Here is a 19,553-nt window from a genome sequence, read left to right on the forward strand (position 1 = left end):
TTTCCCTTTTCTCGCCATAAATTCGTTGCCTCGCCACGGCCAAACCGTTTGAGATATCCAAAATCCGTTTGCAATTAAACAACTTCAATGTGTTCGCAACAAGTTAAAAAAAGCTTGGTGTAAATTGGATAAACCCTGTAGGAGTAGTAGTATAAAATTCATAGCCTGTTTTTTCAAAAAATTAACATTCAAACCAAAATATCATACTTCCTGTTGGTCGGAGATCGTTAATGTAAATTAGAAAATTGTCCGTCTTGATGAGAACAATATGTGTACCGAGTTTGGTGACTGTAGGAAAAACTAACCCCCCACTTTTGTCAAAAGGTGGCGCTACTGAGCCCCTCCACCACGCCCATTTCTATGGCTTTGTCCATGTCTACTGGTTGACAATATTGATGTGTGTGTCGAGTTTCATGCAATTTGAAGCATGTTAAGAGCCTCAAAAACACTCAAGAATATTATTACAGTTTGACCTGTTGCCATGGCAACAATATTTCAAATATCAAAAATCCTGTCATAGGTCTACATCTGCTGTGTATTGACATTACACTGATGAAGTTTGAAGCAAATCAGGTAAAAATAAGAGGGTGATCTCAAAACATTTCAAAAAGTGATACACTTCCTGCTGCCAGTTGGTGGCGCTATAACTTTGACTCACAATAGTCACATCCATGTGATCAGACTCCTATAACGAACACACTCGTGAAGTTTCATAAAGATCAATATATGTATTAAGACGTTATAACACATTTCCTGTTTCCTTTTTCTCGCCATAAATTCGTTGCCTCGCCATGGCCAAACCGTTCGAGATATCAAAAATCCCCTGGCAATTTTTAATCATCAGTGTCTTGACTTCATGCTGACCGAGTTTGGTGGCGATCGGATTAATCGTCTAGGAGGAGTATATCAAATTCCAGAGCATGCGTTTTTCAAACAACCCTTAATAGCTGACTTCCTGTTGGCGTGGCGATTAACTTAGAGCGCGAAAGTTGTTCGGCCCGATGAGGTCTATATGTGTACCGAGTTTCATACTAATACGTGCAAGCATGTTTAATATATGGACCAAATTTTCAGACTTTTTTCAAGGGGGCGCTGTCGAGCCCCCCTGCCACGCCCGGGTACCAGCCTCTCCGGCGTCCTAATGGCCGCGGATTCCAATGTGTGTGCCAATTTTCAAGAGTTTTTGAGCATGTTAAGGCCCCCAAAAAGCCCCGGAAGACGGAAAAAAAAAAAAAATAAATAAATAAATAAATATAGCTGCGAGCAGCGATGGCGGGCCCAAGCCCGGTGGCACCGCCACCCCGGTGGCTTCAGGGCAACTGTGCACAGCGGGCAATAGGCACTTAAAACGGTTAAACATCAAAGGACTATGTCAAATTCACTCCACATTTACTGCACTACAAGGTGCCGTTATAGAGCCCCTCCTCCCTGCCCATTTTCAAAGGATTACATGTGCCAAGTTTTAACATTATTCTGATGAATTTTGAAGCAAATCAGGTAAAAATAAGAGGGTGATCTCAATGTATGCTGAAAGTGACACATTTTCTGCTTCCAATTGGTGGCGCTATGACTTTGAATCACAATAGTCAAATCCATGTGATCAGCCTTGTACAACGAAGACTAAGCCAAAGTTTCATCAAAATCAATTAATGTATGCAGAAGTTATAACACTTTGTTTCCCTTTTCTTGCCATAAATTCGTTGCCTCGCCACGGCCAAACCGTTTGAGATATCCAAAATCCGTTTGCAATTAAACAACTTCAATGTGTTAGCAACAAGTTAAAAAAAGCTTGGTGTAAATTGGATAAACCCTGTAGGAGTAGTAGTATAAAATTCATAGCCTGTTTTTTCAAAAAATTAACATTCAAACCAAAATAGCTGACTTCCTGTTGGTCGGAGCTAATGAATGTAAATTAGAAAATTGTCCGGCTTGATGAGAATAATATGTGTACCGAGTTTGGTGACTGTAGGAAAAACTAACCCCCACTTTTGTCAAAAGGTGGCGCTACTGAGCCCCTCCACCACGCCCATTTCTATGGCTTTGTCCATGTCTACTGGTTGACAATATTGATGTGTGTGTCGAGTTTCATGCAATTTGAAGCATGATAAGAGCCTCAAAAACACTCAAGAATATTATTACAGTTTGACCTGTTGCCATGGCAACAATATTTCAAATATCAAAAATCCTGTCATAGGTCTACATCTGCTGTGTATTGACATTACACTGATGAAGTTTGAAGCAAATCAGGTAAAAATAAGAGGGTGATCTCAAAGCATTTTAAAAGTGATACACTTCTTGCTGCCATTTGGTGGCGCTATAACTTTGACTCACAATAGTTACATCCATGTGATCAGACTACTACAACCAACACACTCCTGAAGTTTCATAAACATCAATCAATGTATGCAGAAGTTATAACACATTTCCTGTTTCCCTTTTCTCGCCATAAATTCGTTGCCTCGCCACGGCCAAACCGTTTGAGATATCCAAAATCCGTTTGCAATTAAACAACTTCAATGTGTTCGCAACAAGTTAAAAAAAGCTTGGTGTAAATTGGATAAACCCTGTAGGAGTAGTAGTATAAAATTCATAGCCTGTTTTTTCAAAAAATTAACATTCAAACCAAAATAGCTGACTTCCTGTTGGTCGGAGCTAATGAATGTAAATTAGAAAATTGTCCGGCTTGATGAGAATAATATGTGTACCGAGTTTGGTGACTGTAGGAAAAACTAACCCCCACTTTTGTCAAAAGGTGGCGCTACTGAGCCCCTCCACCACGCCCATTTCTATGGCTTTGTCCATGTCTACTGGTTGACAATATTGATGTGTGTGTCGAGTTTCATGCAATTTGAAGCATGTTAAGAGCCTCAAAAACACTCAAGAATATTATTACAGTTTGACCTGTTGCCATGGCAACAATATTTCAAATATCAAAAATCCTGTCATAGGTCTACATCTGCTGTGTATTGACATTACACTGATGAAGTTTGAAGCAAATCAGGTAAAAATAAGAGGGTGATCTCAAAACATTTCAAAAAGTGATACACTTCCTGCTGCCAGTTGGTGGCGCTATAACTTTGACTCACAATAGTCACATCCATGTGATCAGACTCCTATAACGAACACACTCGTGAAGTTTCATAAAGATCAATATATGTATTAAGACGTTATAACACATTTCCTGTTTCCTTTTTCTCGCCATAAATTCGTTGCCTCGCCACGGCCAAACCTTTCGAGATATCAAAAATCCCCTGGCAATTTTTAATCATCAGTGTCTTGACTTCATGCTGACCGAGTTTGGTGGCGATCGGATTAATCGTCTAGGAGGAGTATATCAAATTCCAGAGCATGCGTTTTTCAAACAACCCTTAATAGCTGACTTCCTGTTGGCGTGGCGATTAACTTAGAGCGCGAAAGTTGTTCGGCCCGATGAGGTCTATATGTGTACCGAGTTTCATACTAATACGTGCAAGCATGTTTAATATATGGACCAAATTTTCAGACTTTTTCAAGGGGGCGCTGTCGAGCCCCTGCCACGCCCGGGTACCAGCCTCTCCGGCGTCCTAATGGCCGCGGATTCCAATGTGTGTGCCAATTTTCAAGAGTTTTTGAGCATGGTAAGGCCCCCAAAAAGCCCCGGAAGACTGAAAAAAAAAAAAAAAAAAAAAAAAATAATAATAATAAATATAGCTGCGAGCAGCGATGGCGGGCCCAAGCCCGGTGGCACCGCCACCCCGGTGGCTTCAGGGCAACTGTGCACAGCGGGCAATAGGCACTTAAAACGGTTAAACATCAAAGGACTATGTCAAATTCACTCCACATTTACTGCACTACAAGGTGCCGCTATAGAGCCCCTCCTCCCTGCCCATTTTCAAAGGATTACATGTGCCAAGTTTTAACATTATTCTGATGAATTTTGAAGCAAATCAGGTAAAAATAAGAGGGTGATCTCAATGTATGCTGAAAGTGACACATTTTCTGCTTCCAGTTGGTGGCGCTATGACTTTGAATCACAATAGTCAAATCCATGTGATCAGCCTTGTACAACGAAGACTAAGCCAAAGTTTCATCAAAATCAATTAATGTATGCAGAAGTTATAACACTTTGTTTCCCTTTTCTTGCCATAAATTCGTTGCCTCGCCACGGCCAAACCGTTTGAGATATCCAAAATCCGTTTGCAATTAAACAACTTCAATGTGTTCGCAACAAGTTAAAAAAAGCTTGGTGTAAATTGGATAAACCCTGTAGGAGTAGTAGTATAAAATTCATAGCCTGTTTTTTCAAAAAATTAACATTCAAACCAAAATAGCTGACTTCCTGTTGGTCGGAGCTAATGAATGTAAATTAGAAAATTGTCCGGCTTGATGAGAATAATATGTGTACCGAGTTTGGTGACTGTAGGAAAAACTAACCCCCACTTTTGTCAAAAGGTGGCGCTACTGAGCCCCTCCACCACGCCCATTTCTATGGCTTTGTCCATGTCTACTGGTTTGACAATATTGATGTGTGTGTCGAGTTTCATGCAATTTGAAGCATGTTAAGAGCCTCAAAAACACTCAAGAATATTATTACAGTTTGACCTGTTGCCATGGCAACAATATTTCAAATATCAAAAATCCTGTCATAGGTCTACATCTGCTGTGTATTGACATTACACTGATGAAGTTTGAAGGAAATCAGGTAAAAATAAGAGGGTGATCTCAAAGCATTTTAAAAGTGATACACTTCTTGCTGCCATTTGGTGGCGCTATAACTTTGACTCACAATAGTTACATCCATGTGATCAGACTACTACAACCAACACACTCCTGAAGTTTCATAAACATCAATCAATGTATGCAGAAGTTATAACACATTTCCTGTTTCCCTTTTCTCGCCATAAATTCGTTGCCTCGCCACGGCCAAACCGTTTGAGATATCCAAAATTCGTTTGCAATTAAACAACTTCAATGTGTTCGCAACAAGTTAAAAAAAGCTTGGTGTAAATTGGATAAACCCTGTAGGAGTAGTAGTATAAAATTCATAGCCTGTTTTTTCAAAAAATTAACATTCAAACCAAAATAGCTGACTTCCTGTTGGTCGGAGCTAATGAATGTAAATTAGAAAATTGTCCGGCTTGATGAGAATAATATGTGTACCGAGTTTGGTGACTGTAGGAAAAACTAACACCCCCCATTGTGTCAAAAGGTGGCGCTACTGAGCCCCTCCACCACGCCCATTTCTATGGCTTTGTCCATGTCTACTGGTTGACAATATTGATGTGTGTGTCGAGTTTCATGCAATTTGAAGCATGTTAAGAGCCTCAAAAACACTCAAGAATATTATTACAGTTTGACCTGTTGCCATGGCAACAATATTTCAAATATCAAAAATCCTGTCATAGGTCTACATCTGCTGTGTATTGACATTACACTGATGAAGTTTGAAGCAAATCAGGTAAAAATAAGAGGGTGATCTCAAAACATTTCAAAAAGTGATACACTTCCTGCTGCCCGTTGGTGGCGCTATAACTTTGACTCACAATAGTCACATCCATGTGATCAGACTCCTATAACGAACACACTCGTGAAGTTTCATAAAGATCAATATATGTATTAAGACGTTATAACACATTTCCTGTTTCCTTTTTCTCGCCATAAATTCGTTGCCTCGCCACGGCCAAACCGTTCGAGATATCAAAAATCCCCTGGCAATTTTTAATCATCAGTGTCTTGACTTCATGCTGACCGAGTTTGGTGGCGATCGGATTAATCGTCTAGGAGGAGTATATCAAATTCCAGAGCATGCGTTTTTCAAACAACCCTTAATAGCTGACTTCCTGTTGGCGTGGCGATTAACTTAGAGCGCGAAAGTTGTTCGGCCCGATGAGGTCTATATGTGTACCGAGTTTCATACTAATACGTGCAAGCATGTTTAATATATGGACCAAATTTTCAGACTTTTTTCAAGGGGGCGCTGTCGAGCCCCCCTGCCACGCCCGGGTACCAGCCTCTCCGGCGTCCTAATGGCCGCGGATTCCAATGTGTGTGCCAATTTTCAAGAGTTTTTGATCATGTTAAGGCCCCCAAAAAGCCCCGGAAGACGGAAAAAAAAAAAAAAATAATAATAATAATAATAATCCTTAGAAGAACAAGAGGGCCCTGCGCGAATTTTCGCTTGGGCCCTAATAATCCTTAGAAGAACAAGAGGGCCCTGCGCGAATTTTCGCTTGGGCCCTAAATATAGCTGCGAGCAGCGATGGCGGGCCCAAGCCCGGTGGCACCGCCACCCCGGTGGCTTCAGGGCAACTGCGCACAGCGGGCAATAGGCATTTAAAATGGTTAAACATCAAAGGGCTATGTCAAATTCACTCCACATTTACTGCACTACAAGGTGCCACTATAGAGCCCCTCCTCCCTGCCCATTTTCAAATGATTACATGTGCCAAGTTAACATTATTCTGATGAATTTTGAAGCAAATCAGGTAAAAATAAGAGGGTGATCTCAATGTATGCTGACAGTGACATTTTCTGCTTCCAGTTGGTGGTGCTATGACTTTGAATCACAATAGTCACATCCATGTGATCAGCCTTATACAACGCAGACTAAGCCGAAGTTTCATCAAAATCAATTAATGTATGCAGAAGTTATAACACTTTGTTTCCTTTTCTTGCCATAAATTCGTTGCCTCGCCACGGCCAAACCGTTTGAGATATCCAAAGTCCGTTTGCAATTAAACAACTTCAATGTGTAAGCAACAAGTTAAAAAAAAGCTTGGTGTAAATTGGATAAACCCTGTAGGAGTAGTAGTATAAAATTCATAGCCTGTTTTTTCAAAAAATTAACATTCAAACAAAAATAGCCGACTTCCTGTTGGTCGGAGCTAATGAATGTAAATTAGAAAATTGTCCGGCTTGATGAGAACAATATGTGTACCGAGTTTGGTGACTTTAGGAAAAACTAACCCCCCCACTTTTGACAAAAGGTGGCGCTACTGAGCCCCTTCACCACGCCCATTTCTATGGCTTTGTCCATGTCTACTGGTTGACAATATTGATGTGTGTGTCGAGTTTCATGCAATTTGAAGCATGTTAAGAGCCTCAAAAACACTCAAGAATATTATTACAGTTTGACCTGTTGCCATGGCAACAATATTTCAAATATCAAAAATCCTGTCATAGGTCTACATCTGCTGTGTATTGACATTACACTGATGAAGTTTGAAGCAAATCAGGTAAAAATAAGAGGGTGATCTCAAAGCATTTCAAAAAGTGATACACTTCCTGCTGCCAGTTGGTGGCGCTATAACTTTGACTCACAATAGTCACATCCATGTGATCAGACTACTACAACTAACACACACGTGAAGTTTCATAAAGATTAATATATGTATGCAGACGTTATAACACATTTCCTGTTTCCTTTTTCTCGCCATAAATTTGTTGCCTCGCCATGGCCAAACCGTTTGAGATATCCAAAATCCGTTTGCAATTAAACAACTTCAATGTGTTAGCAACAAGTTAAAAAAAGCTTGGTGTAAATTGGATAAACCCTGTAGGAGTAGTAGTATAAAATTCATAGCCTGTTTTTTCAAAAAATTAACATTCAAACCAAAATAGCTGACTTCCTGTTGGTCGGAGCTAATGAATGTAAATTAGAAAATTGTCCGGCTTGATGAGAATAATATGTGTACCGAGTTTGGTGACTGTAGGAAAAACTAACCCCCACTTTTGTCAAAAGGTGGCGCTACTGAGCCCCTCCACCACGCCCATTTCTATGGCTTTGTCCATGTCTACTGGTTGACAATATTGATGTGTGTGTCGAGTTTCATGCAATTTGAAGCATGTTAAGAGCCTCAAAAACACTCAAGAATATTATTACAGTTTGACCTGTTGCCATGGCAACAATATTTCAAATATCAAAAATCCTGTCATAGGTCTACATCTGCTGTGTATTGACATTACACTGATGAAGTTTGAAGCAAATCAGGTAAAAATAAGAGGGTGATCTCAAAACATTTCAAAAAGTGATACACTTCCTGCTGCCAGTTGGTGGCGCTATAACTTTGACTCACAATAGTCACATCCATGTGATCAGACTCCTATAACGAACACACTCGTGAAGTTTCATAAAGATCAATATATGTATTAAGACGTTATAACACATTTCCTGTTTCCTTTTTCTCGCCATAAATTCGTTGCCTCGCCACGGCCAAACCGTTCGAGATATCAAAAATCCGCTGGCAATTTTTAATCTTCAATGTCTTGACTTCATGCTGACCGAGTTTGGTGGCGATCGGATTAATCGTCTAGGAGGAGTATATCAAATTCCAGAGCATGCGTTTTTCAAACAACCCTTAATAGCTGACTTCCTGTTGGCGTGGCGTTTAACTTAGAGCACGAAAGTTGTTCGGCCCGATGAGGTCTATATGTGTACCGAGTTTCATACTAATACGTGCAAGCGTGTTTAATATATGGACCAAATTTTCAGACTTTTTTCAAGGGGGCGCTGTCGAGGACCCCTGCCACGCCCGGATACCAGCCTCTGGGGCATCCTAATGGCCGCAGATTCCAATGTGTGTGCCAATTTTCAAGAGTTTTTGAGCATGTTAAGGCCCCCAAAAAGCCCCGGAAGACGGAAAAAAAAAATAAAAAAAATAATAAATATAGCTGCGAGCAGCGATGGCGGGCCCAAGCCCGGTGGCACCGCCACCCCGGTGGCTTCAGGGCAACTGTGCACAGCGGGCAATAGGCACTTAAAATGGTTAAACATCAAAGGACTATGTCAAATTCACTCCACATTTACTGCACTACAAGGTGCCGCTATAGAGCCCCTCCTCCCTGCCCATTTTCAAAGGATTACATGTGCCAAGTTTTAACATTATTCTGATGAATTTTGAAGCAAATCAGGTAAAAATAAGAGGGTGATCTCAATGTATGCTGAAAGTGACACATTTTCTGCTTCCAGTTGGTGGCGCTATGACTTTGAATCACAATAGTCAAATCCATGTGATCAGCCTTGTACAACGAAGACTAAGCCAAAGTTTCATCAAAATCAATTAATGTATGCAGAAGTTATAACACTTTGTTTCCCTTTTCTTGCCATAAATTCGTTGCCTCGCCACGGCCAAACCGTTTGAGATATCCAAAATCTGTTTGCAATTAAACAACTTCAATGTGTTAGCAACAAGTTAAAAAAAGCTTGGTGTAAATTGGATAAACCCTGTAGGAGTAGTAGTATAAAATTCATAGCCTGTTTTTTCAAAAAATTAACATTCAAACAAAAATAGCCGACTTCCTGTTGGTTGGAGCTAATGAATGTAAATTAGAAAATTGTCCAGCTTGATGAGAACAATATGTGTACCGAGTTTGGTGACTGTAGGAAAAACTAACCCCCCCACTTTTGACAAAAGGTGGCGCTACTGAGCCCCTTCACCACGCCCATTTCTATGGCTTTGTCCATGTCTACTGGTTGACAATATTGATGTGTGTGTCGAGTTTCATGCAATTTGAAGCATGTTAAGAGCCTCAAAAACACTCAAGAATATTATTACAGTTTGACCTGTTGCCATGGCAACAATATTTCAAATATCAAAAATCCTGTCATAGGTCTACATCTGCTGTGTATTGACATTACACTGATGAAGTTTGAAGCAAATCAGGTAAAAATAAGAGGGTGATCTCAAAGCATTTCAAAAAGTGATACACTTCCTGCTGCCAGTTGGTGGTGCTATAACTTTGACTCACAATAGTCACATCCATGTGATCAGACTACTACAACTAACACACTCGTGAAGTTTCATAAAGATCAATATATGTATGCAGACGTTATAACACATTTCCTGTTTCCTTTTTCTCGCCATAAATTTGTTGCCTCGCCACGGCCAAACCGTTTGAGGTATCCAAAATCCGTTTGCAATTAAACAACTTCAATGTGTTAGCAACAAGTTAAAAAAGCTTGGTGTAAATTGGATAAACCCTGTAGGAGTAGTAGTATAAAATTCATAGCCTGTTTTTTCAAAAAATTAACATTCAAACCAAAATAGCTGACTTCCTGTTGGTCGGAGCTAATGAATGTAAATTAGAAAATTGTCCGGCTTGATGAGAATAATATGTGTACCGAGTTTGGTGACTGTAGGAAAAACTAACCCCCACTTTTGTCAAAAGGTGGCGCTACTGAGCCCCTCCACCACGCCCATTTCTATGGCTTTGTCCATGTCTACTGGTTGACAATATTGATGTGTGTGTCGAGTTTCATGCAATTTGAAGCATGTTAAGAGCCTCAAAAACACTCAAGAATATTATTACAGTTTGACCTGTTGCCATGGCAACAATATTTCAAATATCAAAAATCCTGTCATAGGTCTACATCTGCTGTGTATTGACATTACACTGATGAAGTTTGAAGCAAATCAGGTAAAAATAAGAGGGTGATCTCAAAACATTTCAAAAAGTGATACACTTCCTGCTGCCAGTTGGTGGCGCTATAACTTTGACTCACAATAGTCACATCCATGTGATCAGACTCCTATAACGAACACACTCGTGAAGTTTCATAAAGATCAATATATGTATTAAGACGTTATAACACATTTCCTGTTTCCTTTTTCTCGCCATAAATTCGTTGCCTCGCCACGGCCAAACCGTTTGAGATATCAAAAATCCCCTGGCAATTTTTAATCATCAGTGTCTTGACTTCATGCTGACCGAGTTTGGTGGCGATCGGATTAATCGTCTAGGAGGAGTATATCAAATTCCAGAGCATGCGTTTTTCAAACAACCCTTAATAGCTGACTTCCTGTTGGCGTGGCGATTAACTTAGAGCGCGAAAGTTGTTCGGCCCGATGAGGTCTATATGTGTACCGAGTTTCATACTAATACGTGCAAGCATGTTTAATATATGGACCAAATTTTCAGACTTTTTTCAAGGGGGCGCTGTCGAGCCCCCCTGCCACGCCCGGGTACCAGCCTCTCCGGCGTCCTAATGGCCGCGGATTCCAATGTGTGTGCCAATTTTCAAGAGTTTTTGAGCATGTTAAGGCCCCCAAAAAGCCCCGGAAGACGGAAAAAAAATAAAAAAAAATAAAAAAAAAATAAAAAATAAATAAATATAGCTGCGAGCAGCGATGGCGGGCCCAAGCCCGGTGGCACCGCCACCCCGGTGGCTTCAGGGCAACTGTGCACAGCGGGCAATAGGCACTTAAAACGGTTAAACATCAAAGGACTATGTCAAATTCACTCCACATTTACTGCACTACAAGGTGCCGCTATAGAGCCCCTCCTCCCTGCCCATTTTCAAAGGATTACATGTGCCAAGTTTTAACATTATTCTGATGAATTTTGAAGCAAATCAGGTAAAAATAAGAGGGTGATCTCAATGTATGCTGAAAGTGACACATTTTCTGCTTCCAGTTGGTGGCGCTATGACTTTGAATCACAATAGTCAAATCCATGTGATCAGCCTTGTACAACGAAGACTAAGCCAAAGTTTCATCAAAATCAATTAATGTATGCAGAAGTTATAACACTTTGTTTCCCTTTTCTTGCCATAAATTCGTTGCCTCGCCACGGCCAAACCGTTTGAGATATCCAAAATCCGTTTGCAATTAAACACAATCAATGTGTAAGCAACAAGTTAAAAAAGCTTGGTGTAAACTGGATAAACCCTGTAGGAGTAGTAGGATAAAACTCATAGCCTGTTTTTTCAAAAAATTAACATTCAAACCAAAATAGCTGACTTCCTGTTGGTCGGAGCTAATGAATGTAAATTAGAAAATTGTCCGGCTTGATGAGAATAATATGTGTACCGAGTTTGGTGACTGTAGGAAAAACTAACCCCCCCACTTTTGTCAAAAGGTGGCGCTACTGAGCCCCTCCACCACGCCCATTTCTATGGCTTTGTCCATGTCTACTGGTTGACAATATTGATGTGTGTGTCGAGTTTCATGCAATTTGAAGCATGTTAAGAGCCTCAAAAACACTCAAGAATATTATTACAGTTTGACCTGTTGCCATGGCAACAATATTTCAAATATCAAAAATCCTGTCATAGGTCTACATCTGCTGTGTATTGACATTACACTGATGAAGTTTGAAGCAAATCAGGTAAAAATAAGAGGGTGATCTCAAAGCATTTTAAAAGTGATACACTTCTTGCTGCCATTTGGTGGCGCTATAACTTTGACTCACAATAGTTACATCCATGTGATCAGACTACTACAACCAACACACTCCTGAAGTTTCATAAACATCAATCAATGTATGCAGAAGTTATAACACATTTCCTGTTTCCCTTTTCTCGCCATAAATTCGTTGCCTCGCCACGGCCAAACCGTTTGAGATATCCAAAATCCGTTTGCAATTAAACAACTTCAATGTGTTCGCAACAAGTTAAAAAAAGCTTGGTGTAAATTGGATAAACCCTGTAGGAGTAGTAGTATAAAATTCATAGCCTGTTTTTTCAAAAAATTAACATTCAAACCAAAATAGCTGACTTCCTGTTGGTCGGAGCTAATGAATGTAAATTAGAAAATTGTCCGGCTTGATGAGAATAATATGTGTACCGAGTTTGGTGACTGTAGGAAAAACTAACCCCCCACTTTTGTCAAAAGGTGGCGCTACTGAGCCCCTCCACCACGCCCATTTCTATGGCTTTGTCCATGTCTACTGGTTGACAATATTGATGTGTGTGTCGAGTTTCATGCAATTTGAAGCATGTTAAGAGCCTCAAAAACACTCAAGAATATTATTACAGTTTGACCTGTTGCCATGGCAACAATATTTCAAATATCAAAAATCCTGTCATAGGTCTACATCTGCTGTGTATTGACATTACACTGATGAAGTTTGAAGCAAATCAGGTAAAAATAAGAGGGTGATCTCAAAACATTTCAAAAAGTGATACACTTCCTGCTGCCAGTTGGTGGCGCTATAACTTTGACTCACAATAGTCACATCCATGTGATCAGACTCCTATAACGAACACACTCGTGAAGTTTCATAAAGATCAATATATGTATTAAGACGTTATAACACATTTCCTGTTTCCTTTTTCTCGCCATAAATTCGTTGCCTCGCCACGGCCAAACCGTTCGAGATATCAAAAATCCCCTGGCAATTTTTAATCATCAGTGTCTTGACTTCATGCTGACCGAGTTTGGTGGCGATCGGATTAATCGTCTAGGAGGAGTATATCAAATTCCAGAGCATGCGTTTTTCAAACAACCCTTAATAGCTGACTTCCTGTTGGCGTGGCGATTAACTTAGAGCGCGAAAGTTGTTCGGCCCGATGAGGTCTATATGTGTACCGAGTTTCATACTAATACGTGCAAGCATGTTTAATATATGGACCAAATTTTCAGACTTTTTTCAAGGGGGCGCTGTCGAGCCCCCCTGCCACGCCCGGGTACCAGCCTCTCCGGCGTCCTAATGGCCGCGGATTCCAATGTGTGTGCCAATTTTCAAGAGTTTTTGAGCATGTTAAGGCCCCCAAAAAGCCCCGGAAGACGGAAAAAAAAAAAAAAAAAAAAAAAAAAAAAAAATAATAATAATAATAATCCTTAGAAGAACAAGAGGGCCCTGCGCGCTTAATTCGCTTGGGCCCTAAATAATCCTTAGAAGAACAAGAGGGCCCTGCGCGAATTTTCGCTTGGGCACTAATAATCCTTAGAAGAACAAGAGGGCCCTGCGCGAATTTTCGCTTGGGCCCTAAATATAGCTGCGAGCAGCGATGGCGGGCCCAAGCCCGGTGGCACCGCCACCCCGGTGGCTTCAGGGCAACTGCGCACAGCGGGCAATAGGCATTTAAAATGGTTAAACATCAAAGGGCTATGTCAAATTCACTCCACATTTACTGCACTACAAGGTGCCACTATAGAGCCCCTCCTCCCTGCCCATTTTCAAATGATTACATGTGCCAAGTTAACATTATTCTGATGAATTTTGAAGCAAATCAGGTAAAAATAAGAGGGTGATCTCAATGTATGCTGAAAGTGACATTTTCTGCTTCCAGTTGGTGGTGCTATGACTTTGAATCACAATAGTCACATCCATGTGATCAGCCTTATACAACGAAGACTAAGCCGAAGTTTCATCAAAATCAATTAATATATGCAGAAGTTATAACACTTTGTTTCCTTTTCTTGCCATAAATTCGTTGCCTCGCCACGGCCAAACCGTTTGAGATATCCAAAGTCCGTTTGCAATTAAACAACTTCAATGTGTAAGCAACAAGTTAAAAAAAAGCTTGGTGTAAATTGGATAAACCCTGTAGGAGTAGTAGTATAAAATTCATAGCCTGTTTTTTCAAAAAATTAACATTCAAACAAAAATAGCCGACTTCCTGTTGGTCGGAGCTAATGAATGTAAATTAGAAAATTGTCCGGCTTGATGAGGTCAATATATGTACCGAGTTTGGTGACTGTAGGAAAAACTAACCCCCACTTTTGTCAAAAGGTGGCGCTACTGAGCCCCTCCACGACGCCCATTTCTATGGCTTTGTCCATGTCTACTGGTTGACAATATTGATGTGTGTGTCGAGTTTCATGCAATTTGAAGCATGTTAAGAGCCTCAAAAACACTCAAGAATATTATTACAGTTTGACCTGTTGCCATGGCAACAATATTTCAAATATCAAAAATCCTGTCATAGGTCTACATCTGCTGTGTATTGACATTACACTGATGAAGTTTGAAGCAAATCAGGTAAAAATAAGAGGGTGATCTCAAAACATTTCAAAAAGTGATACACTTCCTGCTGCCAGTTGGTGGCGCTATAACTTTGACTCACAATAGTCACATCCATGTGATCAGACTCCTATAACGAACACACTCGTGAAGTTTCATAAAGATCAATATATGTATTAAGACGTTATAACACATTTCCTGTTTCCTTTTTCTCGCCATAAATTCGTTGCCTCGCCACGGCCAAACCGTTCGAGATATCAAAAATCCCCTGGCAATTTTTAATCATCAGTGTCTTGACTTCATGCTGACCGAGTTTGGTGGCGATCGGATTAATCGTCTAGGAGGAGTATATCAAATTCCAGAGCATGCGTTTTTCAAACAACCCTTAATAGCTGACTTCCTGTTGGCGTGGCGATTAACTTAGAGCGCGAAAGTTGTTCGGCCCGATGAGGTCTATATGTGTACCGAGTTTGGTGACTGTAGGAAAAACTAACCCCCACTTTTGTCAAAAGGTGGCGCTACTGAGCCCCTCCACCACGCCCATTTCTATGGCTTTGTCCATGTCTACTGGTTGACAATATTGATGTGTGTGTCGAGTTTCATGCAATTTGAAGCATGTTAAGAGCCTCAAAAACACTCAAGAATATTATTACAGTTTGACCTGTTGCCATGGCAACAATATTTCAAATATCAAAAATCCTGTCATAGGTCTACATCTGCTGTGTATTGACATTACACTGATGAAGTTTGAAGCAAATCAGGTAAAAATAAGAGGGTGATCTCAAAGCATTTTAAAAGTGATACACTTCTTGCTGCCATTTGGTGGCGCTATAACTTTGACTCACAATAGTTACATCCATGTGATCAGACTACTACAACCAACACACTCCTGAAGTTTCATAAACATCAATCAATGTATGCAGAAGTTATAACACATTTCCTGTTTCCCTTTTCTCGCCATAAATTCGTTGCCTCGCCACGGCCAAACCGTTTGAGATATCCAAAATCCGTTTGCAATTAAACAACTTCAATGTGTTCGCAACAAGTTAAAAAAAGCTTGGTGTAAATTGGATAAACCCTGTAGGAGTAGTAGTATAAAATTCATAGCCTGTTTTTTCAAAAAATTAACATTCAAACCAAAATAGCTGACTTCCTGTTGGTCGGAGCTAATGAATGTAAATTAGAAAATTGTCCGGCTTGATGAGAATAATATGTGTACCGAGTTTGGTGACTGTAGGAAAAACTAACCCCCACTTTTGTCAAAAGGTGGCGCTACTGAGCCCCTCCACCACGCCCATTTCTATGGCTTTGTCCATGTCTACTGGTTGACAATATTGATGTGTGTGTCGAGTTTCATGCAATTTGAAGCATGTTAAGAGCCTCAAAAACACTCAAGAATATTATTAAAGTTTGACCTGTTGCCATGGCAACAATATTTCAAATATCAAAAATCCTGTCATAGGTCTACATCTGCTGTGTATTGACATTACATTGATGAAGTTTGAAGCAAATCAGGTAAAAATAAGAGGGTGATCTCAAAGCATTTCAAAAAGTGATACACTTCCTGCTGCCAGTTGGTGGCGCTATAACTTTGACTCACAATAGTCACATCCATGTGATCAGACTACTACAACCAACACACTCGTGAAGTTTCATAAAGATCAATATATGTATGCAGACGTTATAACACATTTCCTGTTTCCTTTTTCTCGCCATAAATTCGTTGCCTCGCCACGGCCAAACCGTTCGAGATATCAAAAATCCCCTGGCAATTTTTAATCATCAGTGTCTTGACTTCATGCTGACCGAGTTTGGTGGCGATCGGATTAATCGTCTAGGAGGAGTATATCAAATTCCAGAGCATGCGTTTTTCAAACAACCCTTAATAGCTGACTTCCTGTTGGCGTGGCATTTAACTTAGAGTACGAAAGTTGTTCGGCCCGATGAGGTCTATATGTGTACCGAGTTTCATACTAATACGTGCAAGCGTGTTTAATATATGGACCAAATTTTTAGACTTTTTTCAAGGGGGCGCTGTCGAGCCCCCCTGCCACGCCCGGATACCAGCCTCTGGGGCGTCCTAATGGCCGCGGATTCCAATGTGTGTGCCAATTTTCAAGAGTTTTTGAGCATGTTAAGGCCCCCAAAAAGCCCCGGAAGACGGAAAAAAAAAAAAAAAAAAAAAAAAAAAAAAAAAATAATAATAAATATAGCTGCGAGCAGCGATGGCGGGCCCAAGCCCGGTGGCACCGCCACCCCGGTGGCTTCAGGGCAACTGTGCACAGCGGGCAATAGGCACTTAAAACGGTTAAACATCAAAGGACTATGTCAAATTCACTCCACATTTACTGCACTACAAGGTGCCGCTATAGACCCCTTCCTCCCTGCCCATTTTCAAAGGATTACATGTGCCAAGTTTTAACATTATTCTGATGAATTTTGAAGCAAATCAGGTAAAAATAAGAGGGTGATCTCAATGTATGCTGAAAGTGACACATTTTCTGCTTCCAGTTGGTGGCGCTATGACTTTGAATCACAATAGTCAAATCCATGTGATCAGCCTTGTACAACGAAGACTAAGCCAAAGTTTCATCAAAATCAATTAAAGTATGCAGAAGTTATAACACTTTGTTTCCCTTTTCTTGCCATAAATTCGTTGCCTCGCCACGGCCAAACCGTTTGAGATATCCAAAATCCGTTTGCAATTAAACAACTTCAATGTGTTAGCAACAAGTTAAAAAAAGCTTGGTGTAAATTGGATAAACCCTGTAGGAGTAGTAGTATAAAATTCATAGCCTGTTTTTTCAAAAAATTAACATTCAAACCAAAATAGCTGACTTCCTGTTGGTCGGAGCTAATGAATGTAAATTAGAAAATTGTCCGGCTTGATGAGAATAATATGTGTACCGAGTTTGGTGACTGTAGGAAAAACTAACGACCCCACTTTTGTCAAAAGGTGGCGCTACTGAGCCCCTCCACCACGCCCATTTCTATGGCTTTGTCCATGTCTACTGGTTGACAATATTGATGTGTGTGTAGAGTTTCATGCAATTTGAAGCATGTTAAGAGCCTCAAAAACACTCAAGAATATTATTACAGTTTGACCTGTTGCCATGGCAACAATATTTCAAATATCAAAAATCCTGTCATAGGTCTACATCTGCTGTGTATTGACATTACACTGATGAAGTTTGAAGCAAATCAGGTAAAAATAAGAGGGTGATCTCAAAGCATTTTAAAAGTGATACACTTCTTGCTGCCATTTGGTGGCGCTATAACTTTGACTCACAATAGTTACATCCATGTGATCAGACTACTACAACCAACACACTCCTGAAGTTTCATAAACATCAATCAATGTATGCAGAAGTTATAACACATTTCCTGTTTCCCTTTTCTCGCCATAAATTCGTTGCCTCGCCACGGCCAAACCGTTTGAGATATCCAAAATCCGTTTGCAATTAAACAACTTCAATGTGTTCGCAACAAGTTAAAAAAAGCTTGGTGTAAATTGGATAAACCCTGTAGGAGTAGTAGTATAAAATTCATAGCCTGTTTTTTCAAAAAATTAACATTCAAACCAAAATAGCTGACTTCCTGTTGGTCGGAGCTAATGAATGTAAATTAGAAAATTGTCCGGCTTGATGAGAATAATATGTGTACCGAGTTTGGTGACTGTAGGAAAAACTAACCCCCCCACTTTTGTCAAAAGGTGGCGCTACTGAGCCCCTCCACCACGCCCATTTCTATGGCTTTGTCCATGTCTACTGGTTGACAATATTGATGTGTGTGTCGAGTTTCATGCAATTTGAAGCATGTTAAGAGCCTCAAAAACACTCAAGAATATTATTACAGTTTGACCTGTTGCCATGGCAACAATATTTCAAATATCAAAAATCCTGTCATAGGTCTACATCTGCTGTGTATTGACATTACACTGATGAAGTTTGAAGCAAATCAGGAAAAAATAAGAGGGTGATCTCAAAACATTTCAAAAAGTGATACACTTCCTGCTGCCAGTTGGTGTCGCTATAACTTTGACTCACAATAGTCACATCCATGTGATCAGACTCCTATAACGAACACACTCGTGAAGTTTCATAAAGATCAATATATGTATTAAGACGTTATAACACATTTCCTGTTTCCTTTTTCTCGCCATAAATTCGTTGCCTCGCCACGGCCAAACCGTTCGAGATATCAAAAATCCCCTGGCAATTTTTAATCATCAGTGTCTTGACTTCATGCTGACCGAGTTTGGTGGCGATCGGATTAATCGTCTAGGAGGAGTATATCAAATTCCAGAGCATGCGTTTTTCAAACAACCCTTAATAGCTGACTTCCTGTTGGCGTGGCGATTAACTTAGAGCGCGAAAGTTGTTCGGCCCGATGAGGTCTATATGTGTACCGAGTTTCATACTAATACGTGCAAGCATGTTTAATATATGGACCAAATTTTCAGACTTTTTTCAAGGGGGCGCTGTCGAGCCCCCCTGCCACGCCCGGGTACCAGCCTCTCCGGCGTCCTAATGGCCGCGGATTCCAATGTGTGTGCCAATTTTCAAGAGTTTTTGAGCATGTTAAGGCCCCCAAAAAGCCCCGGAAGACGGAAAAAAAAAAAAAATAAATAAATAAAAAAAAAAAATAATAATAATCCTTAGAAGAACAAGAGGGCCCTGCGCGAATTTTCGCTTGGGCCCTAATAATCCTTAGAAGAACAAGAGGGCCCTGCGCGAATTTTCGCTTGGGCCCTAATAATCCTTAGAAGAACAAGAGGGCCCTGCGCGAATTTTCGCTTGGGCCCTAATAATCCTTAGAAGAACAAGAGGGCCCTGCGCGAATTTTCGCTTGGGCCCTAATAATCCTTAGAAGAACAAGAGGGCCCTGCG

The sequence above is a fragment of the Chanodichthys erythropterus genome, chromosome 20 (genome assembly GCF_024489055.1).
Source record: "Chanodichthys erythropterus isolate Z2021 chromosome 20, ASM2448905v1, whole genome shotgun sequence".
Lineage (NCBI taxonomy): Eukaryota > Metazoa > Chordata > Actinopteri > Cypriniformes > Xenocyprididae > Chanodichthys > Chanodichthys erythropterus.